Source organism: Miscanthus floridulus, chromosome 9 (assembly GCF_019320115.1).
Source record: "Miscanthus floridulus cultivar M001 chromosome 9, ASM1932011v1, whole genome shotgun sequence".
In the NCBI taxonomy this organism is placed as follows: Eukaryota; Viridiplantae; Streptophyta; class Magnoliopsida; order Poales; family Poaceae; genus Miscanthus; species Miscanthus floridulus.
The window spans coordinates 127,612,665-127,625,712 of NC_089588.1; the positions used below are offsets into that span (position 1 = coordinate 127,612,665).

A 13,048-nucleotide genomic window follows, 5' to 3' on the forward strand; every position below is an offset into this window, starting at 1 on the left:
TCAAATTATAGCTCAAAAACATGTTTCAATAAATAACCATCCGTACTAGTTGATATTGCTTACGTGATCATCTCGGCAAGCATTTCTCCACCGGATGGCACCGTACTTGGCCAAGGAAGAGCTCCGATTCTCGAGGAAGGGAATACGGTCTTCCACGACCGTTGTCGCTCTCCCTCGTAGAATCAAAGCTCCTCCTTGACGTCCGTTACCGCTCGGTAGAGAACATGCTTACCGAGCTGAACACGGTCCGCAAGTTCAACTAGTACGGATTTTCTATAATTTTCTAACTATTTTCTAAGTTTTTCATTTCATGGAAAAATTAATTCTAAAAAATAAAAGGCATGATTTCTAAGTATTTCATTTCATGAAAAAATAATTCTAAGTGACCTGCTCGATATCGGCGAGCTCGCGGGCGTTTAGGTTGCCGAGGATAGTAACATTTGTAGATGACATTTGTAGGTCTGAAGTTATCAAATATCCATCAAATTATAGCTCAAAAACATGTTTCAATAAATAACCATCCGTACTAGTTGACCTTGCTTACGTGATCATCTCGGCCAGCATTTCTCCACCGGACGGCACCGTACTTGGCCAAGGAAGAGCTCCGATTCTACGAGAAAGGGAACACGGTCTTCCACGACCGTTGCCGCTCTCCCTCGTAGAATCAAAGCTCCTCCTTGACGTCCGTTACCGCTCGACAGAGAACATATTGGCCGAGCTGAACACGGTCCGCAAGTTCAACTAGTACGGATTTTCTACAATTTTCTAACTATTTTCTAAGTTTTTCATTTCATGGAAAAATTAATTCTAAGATCACTGTAAGTCCGCCGGGGACGAGGATGGCGCGTGCTCCAGCGAGGACGAGCGAGGCGTGATTTTGATGAACTAATTTAACTTTTGTTTATCCAAACATATATGCAAATCATCATGTGATTTTGAGCTAAAAATGACATATAAAATCATAATAAAGTCAAACATATAAAGTTACACATGCATCTACATCGCAAAATGAGACAAGCTACTAATAAAACATAAGAGGATTAAGTTTGTTACCTCCAAAATCGAAGAGCAACACCAATGGAGGGGGAGAGAGCAAGAACAACAGCAAGCTGAAGAACAGAGGCAGTGAGTTTGAATGGAATGGCTTGGGCTCGGGGAGGAAGAAATGAGCTGGATTATAGGCCGGGATAATTAGTCCCGGTTAGGGGCCCAAACCGGGACTAAAGATTAATCTTTATTCCCGGGGCATCACCCAAACCGGGACTAAAAGATTTAGTCCCGGCTGGTATTACCAATCGGGACTAAAGGTATTTAGTCCCGGTTGGTAATACCAGCCGGGACTAAAGATCCCTGCCCCGCAGACGACCGTTGGGCAGGGACCTTTAGTCCCGGTTGGTATTACGAACCGGGACTAAAGGGTCCTTTAGTCCCGGAGGCAAAAAATGCCGAGGCTAATGCCAAATTGGGACAGTGTTCTAAAGTCTATTCTTTAGTAGTGTCACCATCCGATTCCTATTACGCGCACCTCCACCGATCATCTACTACCGTGGGTATAACACTCGGTAGACTGCTGACTAGATTTTGTCGACAGTATCAATGTGCTTGCTTCTATCATGATACACTGGGTTCTTGCTTAGCTCTATTGCTGACATGTTATCCACCATCAACCTGAACTTCTGAGCAGTTTCTTTGGTTATATCAGCAATCAGCATACTAAGCCACACACCTTGGCTGGCTCCAAGAGCTGCAGCAACATATTCAGCCTCACATGATTATAGGGCCACAACTTTCTGCTTTTGAGATGACCATGTCACTGGATTCATGCCCAGGAAGAACAGAATGCCAGAGGTACTCTTCCTGTGAACCAAGTCTCCAAAACAGTCACTGTCTGTGTATCCTAGCAAAGACAGTTCAGCTCCATCTCCCTTCTTGAGCTTAACACCATAGCCAAGTGTTCCTGCAATGTATCTGACAATCCTTTTCACTGCAGACCAATGCTCCTTCCCTGGGCTTCCATGAACCTGGCTAACCAGCCCAACCGCAAATGACAAGTCAGGTCTAGTGTTGACTAGGTATCTTTGGCTCCCAATTATGCTCCTGTACCGAATTACATCTGTCTCAGTTCCTACTTTTGCAGTGGTGAGCTTAATTTGTTGTTCCATTGGTGTACCTATGGGATTGCAACTAGTCATCTGACATTGCTCCACTATCTTTGCTGCATAAGATCTCTGACAGATTGTGATTGCTTTTTCTTCTTGTCTGACCTCCATGCCCAAATAATAGCTAAGCAATCCTAAATCACTCATGCTGAATGTCTGCATCATTTGCTGTTTGAATTCAGTAATTTTACTCACACAGGGCCCACAAATGATCAGGTCATCCACATACACTCCCACCACCAGCAGAGAGTCACCAGCTCCTTTTCTGTAAACAGCATGCTCCACCTTGCACTCACTGAACCCCAAAGAGACTAACTCTGAGTCCAATCTAGCATATATTCCAAGCTCTGGGAGCTTGTTTGAGCCCATATAATGCCTTGTTCAGCTTCAACACTTTCCTTGCCGTTTCTGAGTTTTGGAAACCAGGTGGCTGTTTCACATATACCACTTCTTGGAGATCTCCATTCAAGAATGCTGATTTCACATCCATATGGTGTACCTCCCAATTTCCATGTGCTGCCAAAGCTAGCAAAACCCTCACAGTCTCTAGTCTGGCCACAGGTGCAAACACCTCATCAAAATCCACCCCCTCTTTCTGAGCATATCCTTTTGCTACAAGCCTTGCTTTGTGCTTCACTACATTTCCTGTTGCATCCCTCTTCACTTTAAACACCCATTTCAGTCCTATAGCCTGATGACCATTTGGCAAGTCTGACCAAAACCAGGTGTTATTATCTTCAATGGGCTGAAGTTCTGAATTCATGGCCTCTCTCCAACAATGTTCATTCAAGGCACTCTCCACACTCACTGGTTCATCAGCTGCGAGTAAACATAGCCCACTGTACTCAAAGTCATGTATCTCTTCTGTTGAGTCAAATAGATCAGATAGTGACCGATACCTCAGAGGTACCCCATCTGTATTTTCTGAATTTTCTGAATGTGGACCGCCATTCACAGCTGAGGCTGCGCCAGCGCTTTAGGATTGGGTCTGTGGTGACACAGGTGTTGTAGGAGACTGTGGTGAGTGTGGTGGTGCAGCACCTGCCACTGGACTACCACTATTTGAGCCTGAATCAACCGGTTCATCTATTGTCGGACCAGCTACAGTATCCTGATACTCAACTGTAAACGTTTCATTGCATTCCATAGACGGATACATGGGCTTGATGCCCGACCACCCCGCCGCATGACGAGCTCCACGATATCCTGCTTTACCGGATCGATGACCAGTGGGCATGCGCTGCGCGACGTCGTGACGGGGAGACCCACCTTGCTGTCACGACGTGAGCTAGGCACAGCACCAGCCACCCGCAATTCGAGGCCATCTAATACAAACTACTGAAAGCGTAAAAACAATAGTTCCAACGAGATTACATCAAGGTTAAAACTAACTTATTCAAGCTAACAATGGCGGCGGGGAGCCAGGCGATGAGCAGGACGAGCGACTGGGCGTCGCGGCCGCCGTAGAGGGCGAGGTAGATCTGTGCGAGGATGGCGTTGCTGAGGCTGACGTAGCCCTTGAGCAGGCCGAGCACGGTGCCACGGGCCTCGGGGATGTTCCTGACGCACGTCACCAGTGCGCCAGTGCCGGCGAGTTGGCGCCCGCGCAGACGTAGGCGCACATGAGCTAGAGCGACGGCGGCGGCGGTCGCTCGGTGCGACCGGGGCGCGAGGGAGAGGTAGACCATGAGGTAGCCAGCGAGGTTCATGGCGGCGCCGACGGCGAGACGGCCTACGACGGGGCCACCTCGCTGAGCAGCCCCACGGGGACACCCACGTTGCTGCCTAGGTCCTTGAAGACGGCGAGCGTGGTGACGGCGTGCTGGTCGTAGCCCAGAGCCGACTTGAGCGCCCAGGAGTAGATGCGGAACGCGTCCGTCGCGCCCGACGCCGACAGGCAGCAGGCACGCCAACAGCAGTGTACCATCGCCCGGATAGCACCTGTCGGGCGAACCGCGCCGTTGTCAGCACCTCCGTCGCCACGCCACTGCTGGCGGCCACGAATGCGAACACCATGGTGCGCCAAGTGTATACACGTACGTGCGTGTGCCGATGTGCGTCGTGAACAAACGAAGTGCAAAGCTGCAGACCCAACTGTAAATGTTTTAGCTGACTGATTGCTGTCACTGGTGTTCCAGTTCCATGCCCCCTCCTCTTCAAACACCACATCTCGACTGATGCAATTTCTCTATGGAAGGATCTAGGAGCCGATAGCTTTTTGTTCCTGCTTCATAGCCTAACAGAACAATTTTTGTGGATCTGTCTGACTGCTTCCCAACACCAGGCCCAATCTTCTTTACTCTCAAATGATCAAATCGTGGTTTCTTGCCATGCCAATGCTTCATATTGAGTTTTATCTTGCACACTCTTTGTTGGAGATCTGTTCAGCAGATAAACAGCTGTTGTGACTGCCTCTCCCTAGTATTTTGATGGCATGTTGGGGGTCCTTAAGTCCTAAAAATAACAGCCAACACTCACATAAAATGAATTCATATGAACACCAGACTTAGGATTAGGACTTATAACTAACCAATTCCACGAGTTTTGACGATTCATCATTTGCAGGAGGGCATTTGTGAAAATACACATAAAGGGCTAAGAATGTGGAAAGGAACAAAGCATAAATACCTGTTTACGCAAGCACAAAGGAGAGATGCCCAATCACCAGAAGAATCAGGGCCCAAACAAGTGGAGAATAAGCCCATAACCAAAGCAAATCACCTCAACTCCACGCCAAACCCCCATGGGCCAAGACACAAAACTCATGGGAGGCAACCCACCGAAGATGGGCGTGTTTGGGCCTGTCACACCCAATTTTAAGGATAAAATTGAATGCACAAAACTCGTGTGTGTCCAGGGATCAGTCACACTACACAAGCTGACAAATTACATAAAGTATCATCACAGTGTCTCTTACATCAAGATTAATAATATAACTCAGTCTTACATCACACAGCGGAATATAAAAAGATAACTCTCTCGTGGAACTCCATCATAGGGAAGGTCAACTGGTTGACCACAAGCCTAATAATCCTCAGGAAATTCCTCATACCCGTTGTCATCTGTTACCCATCCGGGATTTTTATCCAAATAAAGAAAATAAACAAGCGTAAGTACTTCCCGTACTTAACAAGATAACATGGGGTTATGCAGCTCAAAAAGGATGACACTGGTTTACTGTAGTTAGCACTTATTCTCATGAATATACTGGGATCGGCTATTTAGCCGATTTCCTTCTATATCGGCTCTCACAGCCGTACTTTCGGAACTGTCTGGCAACACCGGTAAGTTCCGCCCATAATTACTGATGAACTTTCTCTCCTTGTCAATTGCAGGGTCAAATTGACTGGCACGCCTCGGGAGGATTGCGCAGGATCGACTACCCCTGCGCTGAAGCTAGGCGGATCTGCTCCATCGAGCGAACCCTTCCAGCTTGCTGCGTGTGTCCTCGGCACTGGGACGAAATTATGTGTCGAACACTAATGCTTTTGACGCCGAGAGGCTGCCAAAGTATTTGATGGAGATTACATTCCCAACTCATTGTGTTGGTAATTACAGCGAAGGATTGCCCTCACCGAGCTCGGTGAATTGATAATCTGCCTCCACGGGTAGAAACTCGTCGCGATGAAGAGAAAAGTCATGAACACCTCGTCTCGCTATAGAGGCTGTCGATTTGATCTCATGAGCAAGCATCGTCCAAGTACTACTTGTACCGCTAATTGTTGCAGATGTACTACTATATAATCGTTCACTACACGTCTAGTACCGACGAGGTTAGACGAAATCATGGCCAAGTGCTGATGAGGCGAGGTCACAATTCCATCGACACGTCCCAATTAATGGGATCGAACACACGTTGCTGGGCACCGACGATTCAAAGACAACTCACACACGTCCGTGTTAATAAAGGCTGGTGTACATGACTGGGCAGGCGAAAGTCACACCCTTCATTATCAACTATTACGTTTACTCCGACGTGGCGATGGCGATGTGACGATCGAGCTTCGGCGACATAAAGCCACCCATAATTACTACGCCATATATCGCATATGGCTCATGACGATCAATCGAATATTTGACGACCATAAAGCGCAGCTTAATCGGAGGTTTTCTGCAAGCTCGTCTTGTGGATGTAATTAACCGGACGCGCCCTAACAGGCCCCGGGAATCGGCGAACTACGCAATTTTCTACAAGTCAGACCTCTCCTCAAGCATGATGCTGAAGACAGAAGAATACATTTTTTGTTGATCATGTATTTTGTATATTCAAGAAAGAATTAATGAAATATGCGGTTCTAAAATAGGTGTGCATGTGTCTTGGTGCATATTATTATTTTTATTTATGTCTTCGTTCAGTTTCGACCCTACAATACCTCAACGGATTCGTCCGCTAAGTGTTCGTGATACTTATGGTAGAAAGTCTTTTGATTAGTTAAGCTTACTCTTATTTGCTTGCGGGTTCGTCGTTCGTTCTTGTAACAGATACTCTAGTAGAGGGCCCTGATAGAGCGGATAACCCTGATCAACGCTAGAGTAGTAGTCAATAGCGTAGACGTGGTGTCCAGGCTAGAGGCTACCTTCATGTGTCTCAGTTCCCCTTGGTTGAGGGGTAGGCGGTCGGTTTCCCTTGTAATCCCCAACGTTCGGTTTCGGCGTAGAGCTAAAGGCCAGAGGCGTCTGGCAGACCAGGTGTAAGCCGGTGCCCGAAGTGAGCAAGTAGAAGTAGAGTTTATCTTACCAAAGACCCTAAAACCATAGGAATCCATCTCTACCTGTTGGGTTCATAAACCCAGGGGTCCCTCGTGGACCTGGCTTCCCCGCAAAGGCTCGGCCCAAGCAGACAACATGCAACTCTTGGGCCGGCCCAAGTATCAGAACGACAGGGCCAGAAGGGCGATCCAATCACCGACTGGAAGGCCTGGCTGAGGAGGAACGACACCTACTTTCCGACTCCGTCCCACCTCTCCGACCAGAGCGCTCGCTTCGGTCTCAAGCCCGCCTCTGGACTGGCCTTCTCCGACCGAAAGGCCTGGAAAGAGCACTACTTCTGACTCCAACCCCACGTCTCCGACCAGGGGTATGCAAAGACCCTGCTCACTACTTTTCTCCAACTAGCGCAACCAGAGCCGACTAGGACCTACCGACCAGGGACGCCCGCTCAGAAAGGATCAGGGGAACAGACGGAGAAAAGCAAGGCAAGGCGCACAAGTCAAACCACGATACCAGGGACCATACCCTGTACACCTACAGGAACAGTACTCTACAACCGCCTTTACACAAACAGTGTTGTAGGCGCCGACATTTTCCTCTACAGTATTGTGGGCGCCATTAACTCCCATATGTAAGCCCCCCCCACATGCCACCGGGCATCGACAGTGTTGTGGGCGCCGGCATTTACCGTACCGAGTGAACATGGTGAAACCCCTCACATGCCTCTGGGCATCAACAATATAGCAGATACCGACATCTGCCATACCCGAACAAGACGACGTAACCTCCCACGTGCTTCCGACATCCAACAAGTGTTGTAGGCGCCTACCATCATCCTGTACCTGCCGGCATGGGCAACAAGGTTTAGAAGCATACGTACTCTCTACCTCTCACTTGTAAAGCCCTCCCCTTCATCTATAAAAGGGGATGCACTCTCTCCCAAGAAACTCAATTGATTCAAGTTCATCCAAGTGATTCCAGATTCATTAGATCGATCAAGTTCACTAGCTCACAACCACAGAACCACCAGGTTCGGACCTCAAGCACATGCTTGAACACTTAGCTCATAGCGGAAGCTCCTGTCGCTCTCGGCCCTTCCGACCGGAGCTGACCGAACCTCTTGTACACCCCATCTTTCTCCTTCTCATTTGTGACCCCACTGCAAACTTCGAGCACCTAGGCTCAGGAATAAAGTCATCGACCGACTCAAACTGGACGTAGGGCACGTTGCCTGAACCAGGATAAACCCTGTGTCATTGAGTGCTAGGCTACCTCCGATCACAAAGTACGACAAAACTACAAATATTCACTAGTTGGTCACTTTCTGCACCGACAGTTGGTGCCAGTCCGTGGGGAAGACACTGTACGTTCAACACTTTTTGGTCATCCGATGGCCCACTTTTCTGCCACCTTCTCCACGGCGGGCTCTGGCGATACGATTCGCTTCGGCTCACTGGAGTTTCCCGCGCTCCCACCTATTGGGATGTGGGTTCCACCCATCTTTGAGCCATCCCAGGCCTTCCTTCTCGGAAGCCTAGACTTTGTCGTCGATCGGCTTGGCGTGCTACACCTCCGTGAGGAGGCACTCATTCGAGCACCCGTCGAAGGAGCCCCCTTCGTCAGCTCTAGGACGCGCGACAACTTCAATGACGCGACATCTACGCTTCATTCCGAGCAAACTCTTTGCTCAAACCCCGCTGTGAGTAATGTATATGCTGTTATTTACTTACTATTCTCTATCTTCCGCCAATTATCCGGAGGGATCCCAGTTGTCTCCGTCGCTACGGTCATACGACCGGTACCCCTATGGCCTCGCGTCTCCTTTGGACGTGTATGCTCAGGGGCTCCAAAGGATGCCGGTGCTGCCCCCTCTCACGTCCGAATTTGTGGGGATGGTGAGCTATGCTCCTACCTATTTCCTCGACCTCATGGATGACAATGTCGAGAGTAACGGCTCTAGCATCGGCGATGTGGCACCTAGCCACCGTCCCCCCGGGAGTGCGCTATGACAGATGCTCCGGGACAGCCACCGGCGGTAACGCAGTCCTCATAGACTCACGCCCCACCAGATCCTCGTGCGGAGACCCCCTGAGCTCGCACGGGAGCACGGCGAGGAACCACGACAATAGTGGCAGCACCAACCACCGACTACGCCAGCTGCGCTCGGCGCACCACGCTGCGCCCCGTGCGCATAGACCGGCAAGCGGTGCCCGGGGTCACGTCCGTCGGGTCCAGCACAACACCATGGATAGGGGGAATGATCCCCCATAGTTTGCTTGGGCCAATCAGAACATCATCGCCGCGACAATGCTTCTACATGGCCTGTCTGAGCCGAACGACCCTCATGAACAGGCGATCCACCAGGAACCTCCAGGCACTAGTGGAGACCGCCTGCCGTTCAACAAGCGAAGAGCTCCATAACGCGACGCTGACTCGTGGCCTCGCACCTCACCAAGGGAATGGGGACGCAACAGATGGGTCGCTCCACCCGATCACTGCTACAACCGCTAAGCATGGCATAGGAGGCCACATTGGCACCTCATCTTGACTTAATGATCGCTCCGCACCGTCCTGCCTGTATACGCGCGGCTCGAGCCGAACCGGGACACACACAGCAGCGACCGGAATCCCAGCCCTGATGGCCCTAGGACCACGGACCTTTGTCCAACACCTCCAGCAAGCGCCGCTCCCACCGTGCTCCAACGGAGGCTAGGGCAAAGGTAAGGCCAAGCGCCAGGATCAGGACGAGGGCCCCTCCACGTAGAGGGGGAAAAAGAACAGAAAGGATCGCCGCCAACCGGCCAACTCCACGTTGGTCTCCACGGCTGATCACGCGGGCACGCAGGCCCAGTAGGACCCTCCGGGCCACTTCCACGAGCTCATGGAGCGTCCGTGCACCAATCACGACTACCCTGTCAAACACCTCTACAAGGATTGCCAGCTCCTCAAGTGCCTTCTGTGGCAGGCCGGCAAGCCAAAGGAAGAGAAAGGCGAAGAAGCAACGACCGAGAAAGGGGGCGTAGCGGGCAAGGATCCGGATGACTGAAGGTTGAAGTGATCTGACCGGACGCCTACCGACTGAAGGACAACAACGATGACATTCTCTCGGAACGCTTGGAACAGCTATGTCAGTTTTTCTTCCCCTAAGTTTCAGTCTTACCATTGTTTACTTAGCGTATGCTCCTATAAAAGCACCCCGACCCGAACACTTTTCGGCCCGGGGCGCTCAAGGGCTCCACTAGGGTACACTACTACCTCTCTATTTTGTTTACTATCATATGGTGAAATTCCTTCCTACCCGATCAAAAGGGTAGTTCGTTCCTTTAATTTTCCTTATGTAGCTTTGCTTTAAAACATTCCAACCGATTGCACCCCGCCTTTTCCTACGGTTACGAGCATCTGAGCCTCATGGGCCATGCCTCGGGCTCCCAAGGTTGCAGCCTATAGGACAAATGGGTAGGTACGAGAAGGAAAGAATAAAAACAATATTATGCTAAGGGAAAACTAAGGAACAAAAGGGAACAAGCTTCCCCAAATGGAGTGACTCCATCACTAGAAAATGAAACCAACTATAGTCATTAAGCACATAGGAACGCTTACACGGGGGCTCCCCCACGAACTTAAACTTTTTACGTTCACTAAACTACTTATACTTTACAAGCTATTGGGCCGGCTCGGCGGCATCTGCTGTCGGTCCGACCTGGCGAAGGCGCGGGCGGCTCACTCCCCGGTGGCACGACATTCAGCTCGGTTGAAGCCGAGGCGATGTCCATCTCCTGACCCAGGCTCCATGCCATCCGTAGGCTAGGCAACGTCCTCCCTAGGAACACTTTTGGCCATGTCTTCATGGCAGACGTCCATCACCCACTGAGCAGAGACTTGCTCTACCACTGACCTTGTGTGCGGTAGCAAGCTCTCCCCGATCGATTGGATGTCCTCCATGCTCAAGCCTTTAGCATACCCACTGCAGATAGTAGCGAAGTCTAGGTTTAGATGATGCATTGCCACCGAAGTCAACACCCCTGACACTCCATAGAACAGCCCGCTCGTGATATGGTCCCAGACCGCAACCGAGACCTCCGCCAACTGGACGGTAGGGCGCGCTAGTGCTTAGCGCCGACCCGAAGACCTCCAAGATGATGAGCTAGGCAACATTGCAGATCTGGTCAAGTTCCCCCTCGAGAGCACGATGCTCATCATGGGACTTGGCCAGCTCCTCTGCATTCCTGGCTGAAAGTCGCCTTGATCGTCTCTAGGTCCCGCTCCAGCATCTTCACCCTTCCATCCAGCTCTGAAAGAAGGGCAACAAGCTCAGAAATAGGCTAAAGGAAAAAACCAACACGATGAAAAATAGAAAAGGTACGTACCGACGTGGAAGTTCTCAAGGGTGGAGAATTCCTCCGCTTGTCGAGCCACCTACTCGCGCAGCCGGGTGCTCGCCTCCTCCGTCCCCATCACCCAGCCCCAAAGCACGAGCACTTCCCGGTCTGCCTCCGACCGGGCCTTCCGCTCTGACTCTAGGGCCTTCCGCGCCAACTCCAGGGTGTTCTGCTCAAACACCAAGGCGCTTCACTCTGACTCAAGGGTCTCCAGGGATTTCTAGAGCGCCACCTCGGTGTCCGCTAGGGATGTCCGCAACCCCACCTCGGTCTCCACCTGGCAGGCCTTTGTCACCTCAAGCCCTCACTCAGCGGCGGTCGCCCACTCTGCTGCATGCTGCCCCTCCGCCCGTGCCGCGGTCGCCTTAGCCATCTGATCCAGGGACTCATGGAGAGAGGACTCTAGCTGACACTCAAGCTCAGCCACCCGAGCGTGCTCTATTCGGAGGAAGCGGGATTTATGGGACGACATCCCCTTTAGACTCTATGAAAAACAAGCATGCTAAGGCAACCAACAAAAGATTCAGAAGTCAAGGACAAGTATGGGAAACTCACCTCCGTGGCAAGCTACAGGTCGACCTCGACTAACTGCTGAGTGGACTTAACCTGCTCCTAGGCGTCTCTGAGCTTCGTGGATAGGTTGGCAAGTTCGGACACCGCGGCAAGTCCTTGCTCCCCAAGGATGTCCCAGAGTTGACACTCCTTGGAATCATGAAGGATGAACCACGCCTTTGTCGGGTCCTCGAGGTAGGGCCACTCTAGGTCACCCTCCGGCAGCCCGCTAGAGGGCCCCACCTCTGACCGAACCACCGCCAGCTCCCGCGATGTTGCCAGCAGCTCCGCCACGACATCCGCCTCATCGTTAGATGGGATATCCACCACCTCGGTTGCGCGGGCCGCCGCCAGACGTTCTGACTCCATCCTAGCCACGTCTCCCCCTAGCGCCTTTGGCTTTGACCGCGAAGGGTGAGCCGTGTAGCTCCCCAACCGGTGAAGCAGGAAGCTTGGTCCCCCTCGTCTTCCACCTCGGCTGGTGGAGAAGGGGCCATGAGAGTTACCTCTGACGCGACCTCCGCCGTCAGCATCGGGATCACCGCCAATGCCAACGCCTCTGCTGCCACCGTACTTGCAACCGACCCGGGGGGCACCACCCCCGGAAGGGAAGGGTTCGCCTGCCACAACCTTGTTCCCCCCCACCACTCGCCGCAACGCAATGTAGGGTGGGCCTCCAAGTCTCCTGCATGGGGGTTGGGGCGATGCTCAACCCCAACATCGCCCGGCCACTGACAACTTGGTGCTGGTAAGTCACACTCCAAAAAGACTCAACAACAATAGGTCAAAAAGAAACAAAGAAAAATGTACCGGGGGGGGGGGGGGGTGAGCGGCATGACTCTGAAGGGAAGACCCGATGTCGACGGGCCTGCAGGGGCAAGGATCCGCTCCCAAGCTGCGACCCGTGCCCCCTCGCTTCAGTCGAGGGCGGAGTCATCCCAACCGGCTCCTGCCCGGCCTACGTGGTCGCCGCACCCCTCGGCTCGAGACTCCCCGACCAGAGCAGCAGGGCAGGGCATCCTCCGGCTGCGAGTCACACACTGGCACTGGTTTCAGCAAAGCACGGGTGCCAGTCCGCTCCTCAGACTACCCAACTTACTCGGCCGCATCGCGGCAGGCGATGACAGGACCGGTGACGCCACCGAGGGGCAGTGGTGACCTGCATCTGCTTCGTCTCCCATTCGCCGATGGCGTCCACGCTCGCCGCACGCTTCCTCGGCACTGGGAACCCCCATGCGCCTCTCCGCC

General features: G+C 51.9%; 1 pseudogene; it reads right to left on the bottom strand.

Moving 5' to 3' along the window:
* Positions 1–13,048, bottom strand: part of LOC136482931 (protein NUCLEAR FUSION DEFECTIVE 4-like) — a 59,874-nt pseudogene that overhangs the window by 33,386 nt on the left and 13,440 nt on the right.